We start from the raw sequence: 19,616 nt of genomic DNA, 5'->3' as shown, positions 1-19,616 counted from the left end.
GCATGGTAATGCCTGTAAACAAATTTGGATCATCACAGGTCACCTGTGACCAGTGACCAGTAAGTGCTGTCTGATACCGGACACACTTGTGACTCAGGTCAGCTGATCAGACATGGACAACCAATTCTCTTGCTCCATTTTACTGTAGATTGCTGATACTCTCCCTCTGACCATGGCAGGTAAGGAAAGAAATTTTAAAACATTAAAAAAATAAGAGATCACTTCTCCATTATTTTTAATATACTTTTAAATTTTTGTGTATTGGGTATACTATTGTTGCTGATAGAGACATCTGGAATTGAATGTCATATTTAGATTTGGTTCTTACTGGGGTTAGAATATATGCAAAAAAAGACAAACTGCAGAGATGACCCTGGATGTATATAAAGGTAGTTTGGAACTGAATGTTACAGATAACCACAGATTAAATTAAAAGGCATGAGACATTATCATATCCCAACCCATCATTATGCAGCCACACTGTTGAGATTTGTCTAGGTAAAGGTTTCCTATCACATTTAGAAAACAATATCCAGCTATAGTCCCTGGCTCTTACACTCTATCCAGCCCATCTTCCACAGCATTCTCCACATCTTTTGGTTGTGTTAGATGTTATCAACTTGGGCTGGGTACTCCACAGTCAGTTGTTCCCTGGACAAGAACTGACACACCAGTGTGTGCAGGAATTCTCACAAGGATTCCCAACTAGGAGAGTTACAAGAAATTAACAAATACTGTGCAAGTGTTCATTGAAGACTCAATTTAACCAACTATTAAATTAAGAAATAATCTTATTCAGAGATGAACCACATGCTACATTATAAATCCCAAGATGTCACATGAAACATAGGGACTCAACATGAAATGTTATCAGCAGGTTGTATTCATGTAGTCATATTGGATGTGTGCTGAATTTATATAAAAAAGTAAGAGATAATGACTTGCATTAAACGTAGTGGGGAACAGGAGGATCTAGATGACCAAGGGATTCTTAGCTAAATACAGTTCTTATCTATGAAATTCCTGATACATCATTTCATTAAGAAAGCTCACAGTAGAGCCAAGCTTGGTGGACATGGAAAGAACCTACAATGCCAGCACTCTGGTGCAGAGGCAGGCCAGTCTGTGTGATTTCAAGGCCAGACTGATCTAGGTAGAGAATCTCTCTCTCTTTCTACATAGAGAAAGACTTGCACAGAACAGGACAAAGGCACAGGCATGAGAAGTTGTCTAAGGTTCTGCTACTTTAAACACTTCTGTTCTGGGACACAAGTGTGACAGTACCACAGCAGTATCAGAACAACACAAAACAGGGCAAAGAAGGGTGTTGTCTAGGTAGAGCAAGGGTCAACGTGGATCAACTAGGAAGTACATGCCCACACAGGAAGAACAGGCAGCTCATCAAATGAGTGTCATCCTATCCATTACCAAGAATCATTCTGAACCATTTGTTTGGCATATGTGAGGGAAAATAGGTCTCAGACTCTCCCAGACAGGACAAACTGCAGATAACAAAGCTTGTCACATAAGCCACAAAGATTTCATCTCACCATTCTTCCCACTTTCCTCTTACTTCCTATGGAAAATTTCCAAAGTGCACCTTTCTTTGGGAAAGAATGTGCTCTGCAGCCTTCTGCACCTGTGCTGAGGAATGCCACGCCCTTAGTAGGAAGTGTGTGCAACTTCTTCAGGGTCTCCACCCCAGCTGTGAGTTCAGCATGGCTCCTGCCATCAGACTCCAGCACTTGTTCCCAGCAACTCATGGACAGTGCATACCCCTGCTTACCAGCTGGCACAACCATGTTGACTGCACTGACTGACCAGGGCCAGAGCTCTGCCTCACCACCTTCCTATCCAGGTGTTCTCCAGTGGGATCCCACGGGAATACTGACAGGAGGGGAGCTGCACTCCAGGACTTCACTGTAACTGTCATTGACCAGAATACCACATTCTTCTCCTTGTCTATGACAGCCTAGGGTGAAAATATTTTAGATCCCAATGCCTTAGTCCTTTCCTATCCAACACTGTCTGTCAGCCTTGTTCAGGCCACACCACCACAGGTGCCAAATCAAGGATACAGCCTGGCACCTTCCTACCAGGAGGGCAGCCAGGTCTATTACAATGACGTCAACAGCCTGGGCCCTCTGATGGCTGGAGAACTCAGGCAGTGCCTGCAGGCCTGTGGCTCTGAATTCTACTCTGCGGATCAGTCCTCTGCCCTGCAACCAGGGATAGTGATGATGCCAAAGGAGATTCAGCCAACGAATATCCAAATACCCTTCACCACCTCTGCCACCTACTATCCCACACCTGCTCAAGACATGCCAGACACCAGTCTTCAAGGTGAGTAAAGCCAGGAGGGGAGGACTGAGTTCAGCACTCAAAGCAGACACAGCTCGACCTTTCAGCAGTGGATGTCTTCAGGGAGAAAGGATGGGAGTCCTGAGAGCTCAGCCTTGGCCTGGCTCACCACCCCCACATTCTCTATAATGACTGACAATGCAGGACAATGAGTGGCACCCATCCTCCACTAAGACATGTCCAAGGACACCACCCCAGACACACACATCACTGACCTAGCTTATGAGTCCCATGCACCGTTACACAGCAATCACCTCCTTCCTAATCTATTCCTTGGGGCTGTAGAGGACACCAAGGCCTTTCTGTTTGGGAACACTTTATTTTCTCTGGGTTCAATTCTGAGTCTAGAGCAGTGCAACTCCAAATCTGTCCTAGAAGAAGTATTGCTTGCAAATTCGAAGTGCTGGCCCTGCTGTTCTCTTCCAAGCATAAGTGCATTGAGACTCCAGTATACCCGGTGAAAGAGTGTACAACTGCTAAGTTGGGCAAAGCTTCCCCCCCTCTCTCTCTCTCTCTCTCTCTCTCTCTCTCTCTCTCTCTCTCTCTCACTCTCTATCTCTCTCTCTACTCTCTCTCTGTTTCTCTCTGTCTGCAGTGTACAATTGCTAAGTTAGGCAAACATTTTCTCTCTCTTCTCCTTCTACCACTCAAAATGCCCCTACTTCTCTCTCTCTCACTCTCTCTCTCTCCCTCCCCCTCTATCTCTCTCTCCCCTTTTCTTTTGCTATGGCTATTCAGAGGTGATCCAAGGCTATGCATGATCACTAGGATATGTTCTAAACTACAAACATAACACAAGCTAAAGATTTCACCTTCTTAAATCAATTTTCACATCATTAATAACAAGGTTGTGAAATGTGGAGCTGGAGGAAATCCAGGGTTTTAGAAATGATTGCCTTGCAGGAGTGAGGAACTGGGTTTGGTTACCTGAACCCATTTAGAAAGTCAGGCAACTGGGGGCATTTGAGTAATGCCAAGAGTTGGAAGACAAGGGTAAGTTCTTGAAAATTCTAAACCAGACAACCTGCCTAATAGCAAACTTCAACGGAAATGAAGGTCACTCTTACAGAGACATTGGAAAGGAAAGGGAGGACCACACCCCAAGAGAATTCTGTCACTTCCCATGATCACTATGCACGCACACAACACACAAACACCGAGGAAAACACAAACATCTGAGAAAACGTGATATCACATGGTTACCAGAAATAAGACAGTGGTCACAAGTCTCCCAACAGGGGTGCTGCCTATGCTACTCAAGGAGAGTTCATAGGAATGCCTTCCCCACTGCTGTAGGGGTCTGAGTACTGAGGTGCACTGAAAAGTGGGAAGCACCTCACTTACCAGGCTCTGACTTCTTCCTTGACTCTTTTTCAGTGGTGAAAATGGAGACAACCCTGGGATTGACAGCTTCAGGCCAGACACTCTGTCAGCTGCAGAGTCCAGACCTCTTTAATGCCTGCACCCAGGATGTCCAGAAGACACCACCTGTCCATTGGGACTGGTCATTAACTGCCCCCATTGACAGTTTTTTGGAATTCCTGCCCTTGCCTCCTACTCCAAGCTTGGAACAGAGAATAACGACTTGGATTTGATGACAGCCAATCTATCAACTCCTCTGTATGCCTATGAGGGCATAAAAGAAAACCAAGACCCATCACTTCTCCCTTTAACACATGCCAACATGCAGCAGGCCCTGGACTACACTGATTCAGGGAGCCTAAAACAGAAGCTTTCTCCTGACAATGCCACCTTGGGAAGCAGCAGCCTTGGTCAGGATGAGCCTGGGGTGCTGCAGAGTGTGATGGGCTCCAGCATGGACTTTGCAGACATGACTACACTGTTGGCAGATATTCACCTTCCTCGAATCTTCAACTCCCTCACTGAAATGAACCAATTCCAAGATCCCACAGCAACCCAATCCAAAGACACCAGGAGGGATCAGGTCGAGGAAAGCTCCAAAATCATCAGGGTACCTGTGGACCAAGTGAGAAAGAAAGGCCAGGAAGCCTCTGAGATGCTTGATGCATCTCCTAAGGCCAGAATTCTGCACCAGGCTCTGGTGGAGGAAGAAGGGGCTTTGGGCAGTGCTGGGTCCAGTGAAGGGGCTATTGACAACATGCCTAAGCACATGGAAGCCAAAGCCCAGAAAGCCACACTTAGCATGCCCAGCAGAGCTAGGGCTCAGGGGCAAGACAAGACCAAGAGAACCAGAGAAAACAACTCCAAGAAAACAGAGGAGCTGAAGCTGTCAAGGAACAGAGTCAAGGCAGAAGAAAACATCACCATGCCAAAGAACAAGAGGAAGAAGAATCCTCCGGAGCTCAGCCACAACTGCTTTAAAAAGCCTCGAACTAACCTCGGCATGCACATGCTAGAATCTGTGCAAGTCTTTCACCCACTGGGGAAGAAGAGTGAGTAGAAAACTGGCATCTCCTCCTCCCGGGCTCGGCTGAACCTCAGCAGGAACAAAGATCCTAGAACATGCCCAGCCACCTCATCCCTTCTGGATGTGCTATGTGATGACTGGGGCCCTGGTAAAACCCTGAACAATGCTCAGAGACCAGGGAGCAATGCTCACAGGGAGTGTCCATCTCCATCCCAGTATGAGCTGCCCCCACCTGGGAAGGTCAAGTTAGTACCTCTGCCTTTTCCAGCCCTGGACAAGCCACAAGCCAGACTGGTTTCTAGAAAGCCTCTCTCCCTGGCTTCACGCAGGGCCCCTGCAGTATACCCTGTGAGGCCTCATTCCCACTCGGCTCAGCCTTCCACACTCAAGCCATCTAAACCAGCTCCTGCCAGCACTTCTTTGATGGCCTCTGACAAGCCAGCTCTGCCTATTGCTACCAGTGCCACACGAGCTAACATAACCAACCCCATCCAGTCTTGCCCTGGGCCTCAGCCAGCTGTCTGTAGGCCAGTATCCTACAGGGCATCATCTCACACTTCACTACAGAGGGAGCTTGACTCTTCTAACAAGAACAAGGCCCCATCAACCCCCAAACCTCAAATCCAATATCTACTACAAGACTTCAGCCGCCAACCTATTCCATGGAGGAAAGTCCACATTCCAGGGCCAGTCATCTCACAGCCCATCACAGAAGAGCAGAGACCAGAGAGGGAGGCCATGAAGAGGCAGGCTCAACGGGAGAGAGAGAATGCTGCCAAGTACACCTCTCTGGGAAAACCACAGCTCTTCCTTCAGAGGCAGAAGGATATGGAAATTTCTACATATTTTGGCTATGTCATGTAAGGGCTACCCTAGACTTTGGAACACAGTACTATTCAACATAGAGAAGGTAATAGAGACACATATACATGAATACATTGGATTTAAAGACTTGGATGAATGTGTAAATATGTTCGTATATATTGAGCTAATGTGACTAATAAGTACATCACAGGATTTATATAAAAATGGTCAGACATAGTTTCTATACTTGTAAATATCTGAAGACACTAAAAGTGACTGGAGAAATTAAAGTCAGTTATATTTTATCCATGAGTAAGTATATAGAGAGGGTTTTGCTTGTTTCTTTGTACCTTTGCTGTTATTCACGTATGTTGTTGATATAGTAATATATGTTACATAAATACATCATATGATATAAGTCCCCTGGTAGTGTTATTTAAGGTAAAAGTAATTAGCCAAAACCTGTAGTGGTAATAAAATTATTCTTCTTGACTTTTATTTTTAAATAAAATAAAAGTCTTTGAACTTGGTATGTTCCCTATAGTGTATACTGTTATAGTTAACACACTCCTGTTCTCACCACACTTCCTCCCATTTTGAAACTCTCACCCCATCCCTTTAATTATTACTAGTCTGGGACAGAGCTCCTCCTGAAGTTTCATGAAATGAAATACAGGATTCCATGTGCACAACATCAAGCACCCACCATAAAGAGAAAATACACAAGGTTAACCAATTTCCTGAGTAGGGTCTCATTTGATTACTGTTTGTCTCAAGTTTTATCCATCTTTGAAATCACCCACTAATACTTTATTTTGTGTTTGTGTGTTTGTTTGTCGTCCACCTGAATTCCTGTGGAACACATGTGTGGAGTGCCCACAGAGGCCAGAAGAGGCCATCGGATCTCTGAGGTCTGTAATCAATAGAGACTGAAAGCCTCCAGGAGGTGTTTTGGAGTAAGCCTGGGGATACTGCAAGAAAAGCAAGTGTTCTTATCTACTGAACCATCTCATGAGCCTCAGTTGAACCCACATACTGCAAACAACATGACTTCATTTTCCCTATGGCTGAAAAGACTTCACGTTCTACGAACATCCCATTTTCTTCACCCATGGCAATGCTGTTGGACACCGTGCTTGGTTCCCTAATATTCTTGAAACGGTTCTGCAGTCAATGCTGATGGGCAAGTACGTCTGTAATATATTGAGTTCTTTGGAAAGGCATATATGAACCATGTGGTGGGCCAGGTTTAGGCTTTTGGAGGATCCTCCACACTGACATCCAGTCAGGCTGGAAATCTTTCCATCCTCTCCAGCACTGTATAGCATTCCTTTCTGTGAACACTCTCAGTGGTGTCTGTCATTTCTTTTCTAATTGGCCTTGGGTGGCATGTAGGAGGTTCACTATGCATTTCCCTGGTTCCTCCTCCATCTGAACCTTTGTATGTCCTCACTGTCCTTTTTAAGAAATCAGGGAGGATTCTCTTTCGCTTTGCACTTTACTACCTGGGTTGCCTTCTTTCTAATGACTTCTGTGTTTTATCTAATTCTAAATAATCTAAATATTAATCTTCTCACTGGCATAGCGATAACAAAGATGTCCTCCTGTTCTCTAGGACCCCCTCTTAATAACTATTACCTTTTTCTGGCAACAAATGCTTTACTCCCCTGAGAGACCATCTGTCAACTACAGCCAGGATTTCTGAGTGGCTGGTGTGTTGCTCCATTCTGGCCTGTCTGTGAACATTCAACTCTTTCGCATACTCTGTGCTCTGATATTATCAGGGTTACTCACACTATGACCTCTTTGGCATTTGACATTTCTTCCACAGGGTGACACACAGGAAATATAACTCACTGACTTGTTCATTTGCTTTTAGTTTCTTGAGACAGGTTCTCTCTCCATGACCCTGCATGTTCAGGAACTAACTATGTTGATCAGGCTAGCCTTGAACTCACAAACTTCAGCCTGCCTCTACCTGATACTATCTCTGACTCTGCCTATGACACTGTGACTGCCTCTGCAATTGCCATGGTACTGATCCTGCCTCAAGAGTGTTGAGACTAAAGGAATGCTCCCACAAACTAAATGGAATCAAGTTTCTTTCTATCTATGTGGATATCCAGGTTTCCCAGCATGTGATCAAGAGGCCATGTGTAAGCAAAGGTGCATTTTTCTTATCTACCCAAAATCTGAATATCTGAATATCTGTAGCCATGGCAGAGATCCTAAGAATGTCATTCAGCTGTTGTAGGAGCCTAAGTACAGATGTGCACTGAAAGGAGGGGATATCTCACTTACCAGGGACTTCTTTCTTGTCTCTTTTTCAGTGGTGGAAAGGGAGACTTCCCTGGGAATCACACAACAAGCCAGAGACTCCCTCAGCTGCAGAACAGAAAGAACTCTGCTACTCCTACACCCTGGATTACCAGATGAGGACACCACCTGTTGATGGGGACAATACATTACCTACCCCAACTACAGTCTTCAGAATTTCTCGAATTGCTTCAAGCTCCATGACTGGAACAAACAGAGAATGACAACCTGCACGAGATGGCAGCAAATCTTTCAATGCCTCTGGGATGCCTATGAGTGCATGAAAGAAAACCAAGACCCATCTCTCCTCCCTTTAGCACACCCCGACATGAAGCATCCCTTGCACTTCACTCATGCTGGGAGCCTAGGGCAGAAGCTTGCTTCTAACAATGCCACATTGGAGGCAGCCGTCTTGGTCAGGATGAGCCTGGGACATGCACAGTGTGTTGGCCTCCAGCATAGACTTGCAGACATGACTACACTGGTGGCAGAAGTTCACCTTCCCAACTGCTCAACTCCCTCTCTGAACTAAACCAATTCCAGGTTCCCACAGCCACCCAGTGCAAAGGCTCCATAGTCATCAGGAGCGATCAGACCCAGTAAAGATAAAGTGTTTTCAGCACACCCTTAAACCAGCTGAGGAAGAAAGAAGAACAAATCCCTAATCTGCTTGATGGAGATTCTCTGGCCAGAATCTAGTCTCAGGACCTGGTCAAGGGACAGAGCCTTGGAACAGTGCTGTGGCTAGAGAAGGTGATAGTGACAACATCACCCAGCATATAGAGGGCAAAGTTCAGAAAGCCACACTCTGCAGGCACAGCAGACCTGGGAATCATAAAAGACAAGACCAAGAGTATTAGAGATATCAACTCCAAGAAAGCTGAAAGAGTTGATGCTATTAAGTCACAGAGTCAAGACAGAAGACAAGCCCACTGTCCTCAACAACAAGAGGAAGTTCAATCAACCTGAGCTCAGCAATGATGGGTTTAAAAAGCCTCAAAACCACCTCAGCATGCACATGCTGGAGTCTGTGAAGCTCTGTCACTCACTGTGGAAGAAGGGAGAGAAGAAAACTGGCATCTCCTGAACCTTCAACTCTCTGTGCTACTCTGTGCTCTAATAGTAACAGAGTTTATTACACTTTGGTCTCTGGGGCATTTGCCATTATCTTTTTCCAAGATTACATATAGCAAGCAGAATTCATTTACTTATTAAGTCACTTTGAGTTTATTAAACTGGGACCCACTCCATACTCCAGCATCTCCTAGGACTGACTACATCGAACAAGCAATCACTGAACTCACAAAGATCTGCCTGCCTCCCCCTCTGCCTCAACCACCATCTCAGCCTCTGCCTCCCCCACTGCCTCCACATCTCACACTCCTCAGCCACTGCCTCAAGATTGTTGACATGAAAGTATTTAACTGCCCCCATTGACAGTTTTTTGGAATTCCTGCCCTTGCCTCCTGCTCTGAGCTTGGGACAAACAGAATAACAACTTGGATTTGATGACAGCTGATCTGTCAACTCCTCTGTATGCCTATGAGGGCATAAAAGAAAGCCAAGATCCATCACTTCTCCCTTTAGCACATGCCAACATGGAGCAGGCCCTGAACTCCACTGATTCAGGGAGCCTAAAACAGAAGCTTTCTCCTGACAATGCCACCTTGGGAATCAGCAGCCTTGGTCAGGATGAGCCTGGGGTGCTGCAGAGTGTGATGGGCTCCAGCATGGACTTTGCAGACATGACTACATGGGTGGCAGATATTCACCTTCCTCTACTCTTCAACTCCCTCACTGGAATGAACCAATTCCAAGATCCCACAGCAACCCAATCCAAAGACATCATGAGGGATCAGGGTCAGGAAAGCATCACCAGTGTGCAATTGGACCACGTGAAAAAGAATGGCCAGAAAGTCTTGGAGATGCTTGATCGAACTTCTCAGGCCAAAATCCATTCAAGGACCTGGTGGAGGGAGAAGAGGCTGTGGGCAGTGCTGGGTCCAGTGAAGGGGCTATTGACAACATGCCCAAGCACATGGAGGGCAAAGCCCAGAAAGCCACACCCAGGATGCCCAGCAGAGCTAGGGCTGAGGGGCAAGACAAGACCAAGAGAACCAGTAAAAACAACTCCACGAAAACAGAGGAGCTTAAATAGTCAAGGAACAGAGTCAAAGCAGAAGTAAACACCACCAAGCCAAAGAACCAGAGGAAGAGGAATCCACCTGAGCTCTGCTATGACAGCTTTAAAAAGCCTCGAACTCATCTCGGCATGCACATGCTAGAAGCCGTGCAAGTCTTTCACCCGCTGGGGAAGAAGAGTGAGAAGAAAACTGGCATCTCCTCCTTCCGGGCTCGGCTGAACCTCAGCAACAACAAAGATCGCAGGACAGGCCCAGCCACCTCATCCCTTCTGGATGTGCCATGTGATGACCAAGGCCCTGGTAAAACCCTGAGCAATGCTCAGAGACCAGGGAACAATGCTCACAGGGAGTGTCCATCTCCATCCCAGTATGAGCTGCCCCCACCTGGGAAGGTCAAGTTAGTACCTCTGCCTTTTCCAGCCCTGGACAAGCCGCAAGCCAGACTGGTTTCCAGAAAGCCTCTCTCCCTGGCTTCACGCAGGCCCCCTGCAGTATACCTTGTGAGGCCTCATTCCCACTCGGCTCAGCCTTCCACCCTCAAGCCATCTAAACCAGCTCCTGCCAGCACTTCTTTGATGGCCTCTGACAAGCCACTTCTGCCTATTGCTACCAGTGCCACACGAGCTAACATAACCAACCCCATCCAGTCTTGCCCTGGGCCTCAGCGAGCTGCCTCTAGGCCTGGACCCTACAGGGCATCATCTCACACTTCACTACAGAGGGAGCTTGACTCTTCTAACAAGAACAAGGCCCCATCACCTCACAAACCTCAAATCCAAAATCTGCTGCAAGACTTCAGCCACCAACCAATTCCATGGAGGAAAGTTGACATTCCAGGGCCAGTCATCTCACAGCCCATCACAGAAGAGCAGAGGCCAGAGAGGGAGGCCATGAAGAGGCAGGCTCAACAGGAGAGAGAGAATGCTGCCAAGTTCACCTCTCTGGCAAAACCACAGCTCTTCCTTCAGAGGCAGAAGTATATGGAAATTTCTATATATTTTGGCTATGTCATGTAAGAGTTGGCCTAGAATTTGGAACACAGTACTATTCAACATAGACAAGGTTAGATATAGTCACAGATATACAAGTACATATTGAATTTAAAGACTTGGATGTACATGTACATATGTAGGCACATATGGAGTTAAGGAGATTAATATGTACATCCCAGGATTTATATATAAATGGTCAGACAAGGTTCTACACTTATAAGTATTTGAAGACACTAAAAGTGACTGGAGAAGCTAAAGTCAGTTATATTTAACCCAGGAATAATTATATAGAGAGTGATTTGATGGTTTCTTCATACCTTAGCTTTTTTAATTTATGTTACCAAAGTGGAAATGTTTTCCATAAATACATCATATGCTATAAGTCAGTGATAGTGTTTATTTAAGATGAAAGTATCTAGCCAAAATCTGTAGTGGAATTAAAATTATTCTCCTTGACTTTTATTTTTCACTCTACTGGTTTGGTATGTTTCCTATAGTGTATACTGTATAGTGAACATATACCTGCTCGTGCCACACTTAATCCCATTGGGAAACACTCACTCCAGCCCTTTAATCACTATTGGTCTGGGACTGAGCACCTCCAGGAATTTCATGATGAGATACAGGATTCCATGTATACACTATCAAGCACCCAACTTAAAGAGAAAATATACTATGTAGACTATCTTCCTGAGACTGATTTCATTTGATTACTATTTTTATCTTAAGTTGTATCCATCTTTGAAATTATCCATTTAATACTTTAATTCATTTTGTGTATGTGTGTGTGTTTGTGTGTTGTCCACCCGAATTCCTGTGGAACACATATGTGAGGTGCCCACAGAGGCCAGAAGAGGGCATCAGACCTCTAAGGTCTGGAATTAAGAGAGACTGAAAGCCACCAGGAGGCAAGCCTGGGGACTCTGCAAGACAACCAAGTGTTCTTATCTACTGAGCCATCTCATGAGCCTCAGTTGAATCCATATACTGCAAACAACATGACTTCATTTTCTCTATGGCTGAAAAGACTTCACGTTCTACGAACATCCCATTTTCTTCACCTATGGCAATGCTCTTGGACACCATGCTTGGTTCCCTAATATTCTTGAAACGGTGCTGCAGTCAACACTGATGGGCAAGTACCTCTCTAATATATTGAGTTCTTTGGAAAGGCATATATGAACCATGTGGTGGGCCAGGTTTAGGCTTTTGGAGGATCCTCCACACTGACATCCAATCAGGCTGGAAATCTTTCCATCTTCAGCATTGTATAGCATTCCTTTCTGTGAACTCTCTCAGTGGTGGCTGTCATTTCTTTTCTAGTTGGCCTTGGATGGCATCTAGGAGTGTCACTATGCATTTCCCTGATTCCTCCTCCATCTGAACCTTTGTATGTCCAAGCTCTCCTTTTTATGAAATAGGGGAGGACCGTCTTTCTCTTTGCACTTTACTACCTGGGTTGCCGTCCTTCTTAAGATTTATGTATCTAATTCTAAATAATCTAAATATTAATCTTCTCACAGGGGTAGCAATAGCAAAGATATCCTCCTGTTCTCTAGGACCCCCTCTCGATTAACTGTTTCTTTTTTTCTAGCAACAAATGCTTTACATCCCTGAGAGACCATCTGTCAACTACAGCCAGGATTTCTTGAGTGGCTGGTGTGTTGCTCCATCCTGGACTATCTCTGATCATTCAACTCTTTCGCATACTCTGTGCTCTGATATTATCAGGGTTACTCACACTATTGCCTCTGAGGCACTTGGCACTTCTTTGAGAGGGTGACACATAGGAAATATAACTCATTGACTTGTTAATTTGCTTTTAGTTTCTTGAGACAGGTTCTCTCTCCATAATTCTGCACGTTCAGGAACTAACTATGTTGATCAGACTAGCCTTGAACTCACAAACATCAGCCTGCCTCTACCTCTGCCAATATCTCTGCTTCTGCTTATGACTCTGTCTCTGCCTCTCCAATTGCCTTGGCCATGACCCTGGCCGTGGCGCTGCCTCAAGAGTGCTGAGACTAAAGGAATGCTCGCACAAACTAAATGGAATCAAGTCTCTTTCTGTCTATGTGGACTTCTAAGTTTGCCAGCATGATTGGATGAAGAGGCCATGTATAAAGTTAAGGTGCATTTTTGGCACCTACTCATAATCCCAAGAGACTTAACTGAATGTGTTTACAACTGGAACTCAACTCAGACTGATGTTTCTGAATATCTGCAGCTAAAGCAGAGATCCTAAGAATGTCACCCAGCTGTTGCAGGGGCCTAAGTGCAGAGGTGCACTGAGAGGAGGGGACATCCCACTTACCATGGACTGACTTTTTCCTTGACTCTTTTTCAGTGGTGCAAAGGGAGACTTCCCTGGGAATCACACATCAAGCCAGATTCTTTGTTTGCTGCAGAGCAGAACTCTGTACTCCTGCAACTGGATTACCAGATGAGGACACCACCTGTTGATGGTGGCAAGTCATTAACTGCCCCCATCCACAACCTTCAGAATTCCTGTCATTGCCACAAGATCCATGCCTGGAACAAACAGAGAATAACAACCTGCATGAGATGGCAACAAATCTGTCAATGCCTCTGGATGCCTATGAGTGCATGAAAGAGAAACAAGATCCATCTCTCTCCCTTTAGCACACCCTGACATGCAGCATCCCTTGTACTTCACTGATGCTGGGAGCCTAGGACAGCTGAGAGTCAAGGATAGAAGCTTGCTTCTGACATTGTGACATTGGGAAGCAGCAGTCTTGGTCAGGATGAGCCTGGGACATGCACAGTGTGTTGGCCTCCAGAATAGACTTGCAGACATGACTACACTGGTGGTAGAAGTTCACCTTCCCAACTGCTCAACTCCCTCTCTGAACTAAACCAACTCCAGGTTCCCACAGCCACCCAATGCAAAGACTCCATAGTTATCAGAAGCGATCAGGCCCAGTAAAGATCAGGTGTCATCAGCATACCCTTAAACCAGTTGAGAAAGAAGGAAGAGCAAAGCCCTAATCTGCTTGATGGAAATTCTCTGGCCAGAATCTAGTGTCAGGACCTGGTGGAGCGACAGAGCCTTAGAACAGTGCTATGGCTAGAGAAGTTGATATTGACAACATCACCCAGCATATAGAGGGCAAAGTTCAGAAAGCCACACTCTGCAGGCCCAGCAAACCTAGGAATCATAGAAGACAAGACCAAGAGTACTAGAGATATCAACTCCAAGAAAGGTGCGGGAGCTGATGCAATTAAGTCACAGAGTCAAGACAGAAGACAAGCCCACTGTCCTCAACAACAAGAGGAAGTTCAATCAACCTGAGCTCAGCCATGATGGCTTTAAAAAGCCTCAAAACCACCTCAGCGTGCACATGCTGGAGTCTGTGAAGGTCTGTCACTCACTGTGGAAGGAAGGGTGAGAAGAAACCTGGCATCTCCTGAACCTTCAACTCTTTGTGCTACTCTGTGCTCTAAGAGTAACAGAGTTTGTTACACTTTGGCCTCTGGGGCATTCACCATTATCTTTTTCCAAGGTTACATATAGTGAGAAGAATTCATTTATTTATTAAGTCACTTTTAGTTTCTTAAACTGGGACCCACTCCATAGTCCAGCATCTCCTAGGACTGACTACATCGAACAGGCAATCATTGAACTCACAAAGATCTGCCTGCCTCCCCCTCTGCCTCAACCTACATCTCAGCCTCTGCCTCCCCTACTGCATCCACATCTGCACACTCCTCAGCCACTGCCTCAAGAGTGCTGGGATGAAAGTAATTCTCTAACAAGCAAGGTGGAATCAAGGTTCTTTCAGTACAGGTTGATAACCATGTTTCAGTTCATGTCTTGATGAAGAGGTCAAGTGTACTCCAGGGTACATTTTTGGTACATACCTGAAATTCAAAGAGATGAAACCACATGTTTTACAAATGCAACTTAACTCAGATTCATTTTTTTCTGACAGTCTTCTTTGTTTCAGTTGTAGACTGTACTTGTTACAATGCCTGTGACGCACTCATGCTATCCTGGGTATTTTCTACTTTTGTAGTAAAGTTATGATTGCTTTTCTACTTCTATGAATTGGGGCATCTGAGGAATTGTATTCACACTCTCCATAGAGTTTCATGGTGCTTCTTTCTTCACAATATCTAACCCCCAACTACTGTGAATGCCCCAAATTGTTCATTCTAACAAGGGTAAGTACAGTCTAACTCACCTAGAAAATGTATACAAACCAAGCATGAAAAGACCCAACTTCCTGAATGCAATGATCCTCACAGGGACAAATCTGAGTACAGCAGAATGATGGAAAGCAATGGCTTAGGGAGGCCTCTGGTTTTATCACTCCCTGTGTGTGGCTTAATGACAGATTATGCACTGCCATGAGACTACTGTCTTCATCTTACACCTTAGGAGCAGCAGAAACACATTTGGACGGATATCTTCTAACCTTGATATTATTATTTTAATCTTTATGTATTCAAACTAAGGGTCTTATAAAATAATCCTTATTTAAGAAGTTCAGGAAGCATTTTTCATATTAAAGCAATTCACACAATGCTGTACTTGTATTGAATCCTCAATGTCATTAATTCTCATTGTACTATTCTTTGAACACATTCTTTAAAAACTGTATATTGTATACTGAGCCCAGTAATTTTGTGACCAAGGCCTACCCTATTCCTTAACTCTCACCAAAAATCTTAGGCATTGGTCATATACTCAACAGCATTGCCATCAATATCAGGAAAGGAACATATAGGTGTGTGTAATCTAACATCCATATAGATAGAGAGCATTGGGAGATATATGTCTGGGACTGGATACCTATGGTGTAATATAATTATCACGAGTTACAAGAACTCTCCTGCAATCACCTTGACTACATTCATCACTTTAGCTGAAATGGTTCTGTTGTGTGTAGACATCACATATTCCTTATCCATTGCTCTCTTATTGGAAATCAGGATCAGCTAGCATAGATATTCCTGAAAAATGCTGCGATCTGTACTGATGTGCAAAGCAATAACATGTTCAATTCCTTGGAATAGTATAGATAGAAAATGAGATAGACCTGGTGTTGGTGTTTAAAGTTACTCCATACTGTAATAGACAGAGGGTAGAATACTTCACATTATACCCACCAACTTATTGGTGTTTCCTGTGGAAGAAATACTTGGAAGCCCCCTACTTTCATTTAACTCTCCATTTCTATTCTCTAGCATCAAGAAAGACCATTTTCCACTAGGCGTGGTGTTCAAATTCAAGTAATGTCTAGAATGACGAGTCAAGTTTTCTTGAACTTCCATGGTTCCTTCTACTATGTATAGTTGAGCTTCAGAGCCACAGACCTGTCTATCACTCTATGAAAAATAATATGCGAATGTTTAAAAATAAACACAGAAATGATGGAAATTAAACACAGAACACAGATCTGTCTATCTTTCTATCTATCTATCTATCTATCTATCTATCTATCTATCTATCTATCTATCTATCCATCCATCCTCTGGTTTCCGTCCACTCTGATTTCTCAATACCATAGGCCAACTGATGTTCTACTCACTTTGGTCTGTGCTGCTATAAGAGGACACATTTTTCTGCAAGACCTACAACCAGAAGCCTGGATGAACCTCTCAACTTTCAGTCATTGCCACTTGGAATGTGTCACATGATCTGACAAGTGGTCAGTCATGAAGGAAACTGCAAGGGTGAAATACCAAGGCAGCCTCCTGGCCTATGACAAAGGACATTTTTATTGCAGTTTTGCCAAGCACTACAAAACATGAAACAATCTACATGGAGAAACAGTTCTACTGAGCTGGGTGTGTAGCTGCTAGCTATGGCATTAGCTCAGTGTAAAAGAGGTCCCAAGGGACAGTGCTGACAGCTCATGTGAACGCAGGAGGAGAGCTAAACAGGCTCCAGGGTCATTTTCAATGAGGACTGACAGACACTGTCATAGTAGTGCTTGTTGAGGCAGTTAGAGTAAGAAATGTCTATAAATGCACACTACACCCATGCCATAAGACAGTCTATGAACCCACCAGTGAGTGACCAAAGACAATGATAACAATCAAAACCAAATGAGGAAACACACAAGATTTACCCATATTTAAAGAAAATATCATCTTCCTGTCTAAGAAGATACACTGAGATGGGAAATGCGTTGTTCTTTTTTTTCAAATATAAAGAAATATTGTAGGACAAATGAGCCAGCCAAAGAAACAACCCTATGAAACCAGAGTAAAAATGGTAAAAAGGGCCTGTGAAAGAATCAAACTTTGGCTCTGAAACCAGAGTCAAAGAAACACACTCTGCTCCTGACCCACTAAGCAAAAAAACCAACCAATCCATGAGCAAAAAAACCTACCCAACATAATCAAACCAATCTCTTGATTTGTCCAAACTCAGAGATTGGAATCTGAGCAATTCTCACCCTGCAAAATTCACTCTGGAAAAGAGCCCCCCACTAAGAAGCCCTACATAAGCCCTGTACCTGTTCAGTCGTTAACTGCCTTTTTCCACCCTGGCAGAAGAAGTCACCCTCCCGGATTCTTCCCCTCCAATAAATCTCTTGAATGAGGTTTGGGTGAGACCTTCTTTTGTCAGAAGGGAGCAGAGCATAGAGGGAACATTAGCCACAGTGGAGCAGAGCAGAGCAGAACTGTAACAGTTTCGCTGGGTGAAACCTTCCTCTATCAAAGTAGAGTTGTTACTTTGGGGAAAGCTTTCCCTGGAGCAGAGACGAAAGCTGCTATGCTTAAGTTGACTTTGTGTTATTCCTGAGTTCTTAAATGCCAAGATCCCTTTCACCAAGGTGCAACAATTAGAAAAACACCTACATTGCTTATTTCATGTAACCCACCACCACATACCAACAAATGCCTTCCTCCTCCAGAGGTTCCAGTTGCTTTTTAGCCCTTACTCAGAAAAAAAGCATGGCAGAGAATGGTAGAAGCCCAGGATTCTGCAGAGACTGTTGCCAGGAGGAAGAAGCTTCAGTAACTGTCACACTCATTATACTTGTGGATGAAGAGAGAAGGCGGCCAGACTCAATGACTAACAATTTCAAACTATAAGAAGGGAGGCAATATACAAAGAATGCCCATGAGTCTGAGGTCAGAGAGAGATAAAAGATGAGCACCCAAACAACAGGGGTTACCCCTCAAGTGCTTGCTACTACCAGCAACACCAAATTACAAGCATCTTCACAATGAACAGAAGACCACTGCTTCTGGAAGTTCACCATGATACTTCCCACCACTTTAAGGATACAGGTTCACCCTAGAACAACAATCAAACCCTACCAAAAAAGATGAAAAGCAGAGAAGGGAGATGTGAGTCCTGCCTGGACCAACACAGATTAAGGAAAGCATCTAAGTGAATAAACCCAAATAAAAGATTCTTGGAGTTCTTCATCCAAGGTACTCTCAATACACTCAGCCCTGTCCTTCAACACACTCACAATGGAGCCCTTTGATCTCTTGCTTGGGTCATGGACTCATAAACCAGATCCACTGATACCATTTCTCACCCGAGTTCCCTCCTCCCATGTGGTCCTCTCCTTCCTGCCCAAGGCTACTGAATTTATGTACACTGTATGCAGAAAGCACACTCACTCCTGGAAGGTGACACCTTATAGGAACAACAGACACAGCTTCATCGATGAACGTTATTAGAAGCTCTGCCAATAAACTTCTGGAATAAACCTCATTAAAGGGGAACTTCCATGCCAGGATTGCCTCTCTCACTAGCACACACCTCTGCATCCATGGCTCCTGATGGTTTCCTGGAATTCTCTCTAACCAATTCCATCTGCTAGCTCAGAATCCCATCTTCCCATTGGCTTCTGCCCTGTTTATGACATCATTCTCCCTCCAACCCTACCATCACCTGGTAGGTTCTTGTGGTTGCCATGGTGAGGCCTGTAAACAAATTTGGATCATCACAGGTCACCTGTGACCAGTGACCAGTAAGTGCTGTCTGATACTGGACACACTTGTGACTCAGGTCAGCTGATCAGACAAGGACAACCAATTCTCTTGCTCAATTGTACTGTAGATTACTGATACTCTCCCTCTGACCATGGCAGGTAAGGAAAGAAATTTTAAAACATTACAAACGTAAGAGATCACTTCTCCATTATTTTTACTATACTTTTAAATTTTTGTGTAATGGGTATAATATTGTTGCTGATAGAGACATCTGGAATTGAATGTCATATTTAGATTTGGTTCTTACTGGGGTTAGAAAAATATGCAAATAAAAAAGACAAACTGCAGAGATGACCCTGGAAGTACACAAAGGTAGTTTGGAACTGAATGTTACAGATAACCACAGAATAAATTAAAAGGCATGAGACATTATCATATCCCAATCCATTATTATGCAGCCACACTGTTGAGATTAGTCTAGGTAAAGGTTTCCTATCACATGTAGAAAACAATATCCAGCTATAGTCCCTGGCTCTTACACTCTATCCAGCCCATCTTCCACAGCATTCTCCACATCTTTTGGTTGTGTTAGATGTTATCAACTTGGGCTGGGTACTCCACAGTCAGTTGTTCCTTGGACAAGAACTGACACACCAGTGTGTGCAGGAATTCTCACAAGGATTC

At 44.3% G+C, this 19,616-nt stretch overlaps 2 pseudogenes; both read left to right on the top strand.

Moving 5' to 3' along the window:
• The first annotated feature begins 1,563 nt into the window (after window positions 1–1,563).
• LOC131901481 (uncharacterized protein C2orf78 homolog) lies at window positions 1,564–9,015 on the top strand (annotated as a pseudogene).
• On the top strand, window positions 8,199–15,566 carry LOC131901474 (uncharacterized protein C2orf78 homolog; annotated as a pseudogene).
• Window positions 15,567–19,616: the final 4,050 nt, after the last annotated feature.

This window comes from Peromyscus eremicus, unplaced genomic scaffold (genome assembly GCF_949786415.1).
Source record: "Peromyscus eremicus unplaced genomic scaffold, PerEre_H2_v1 PerEre#2#unplaced_91, whole genome shotgun sequence".
NCBI lineage: Eukaryota > Metazoa > Chordata > Mammalia > Rodentia > Cricetidae > Peromyscus > Peromyscus eremicus.
The sequence above is the reverse complement of the archived record's forward strand: the minus strand, read 5'-3'. Positions and strand labels throughout refer to the sequence as shown.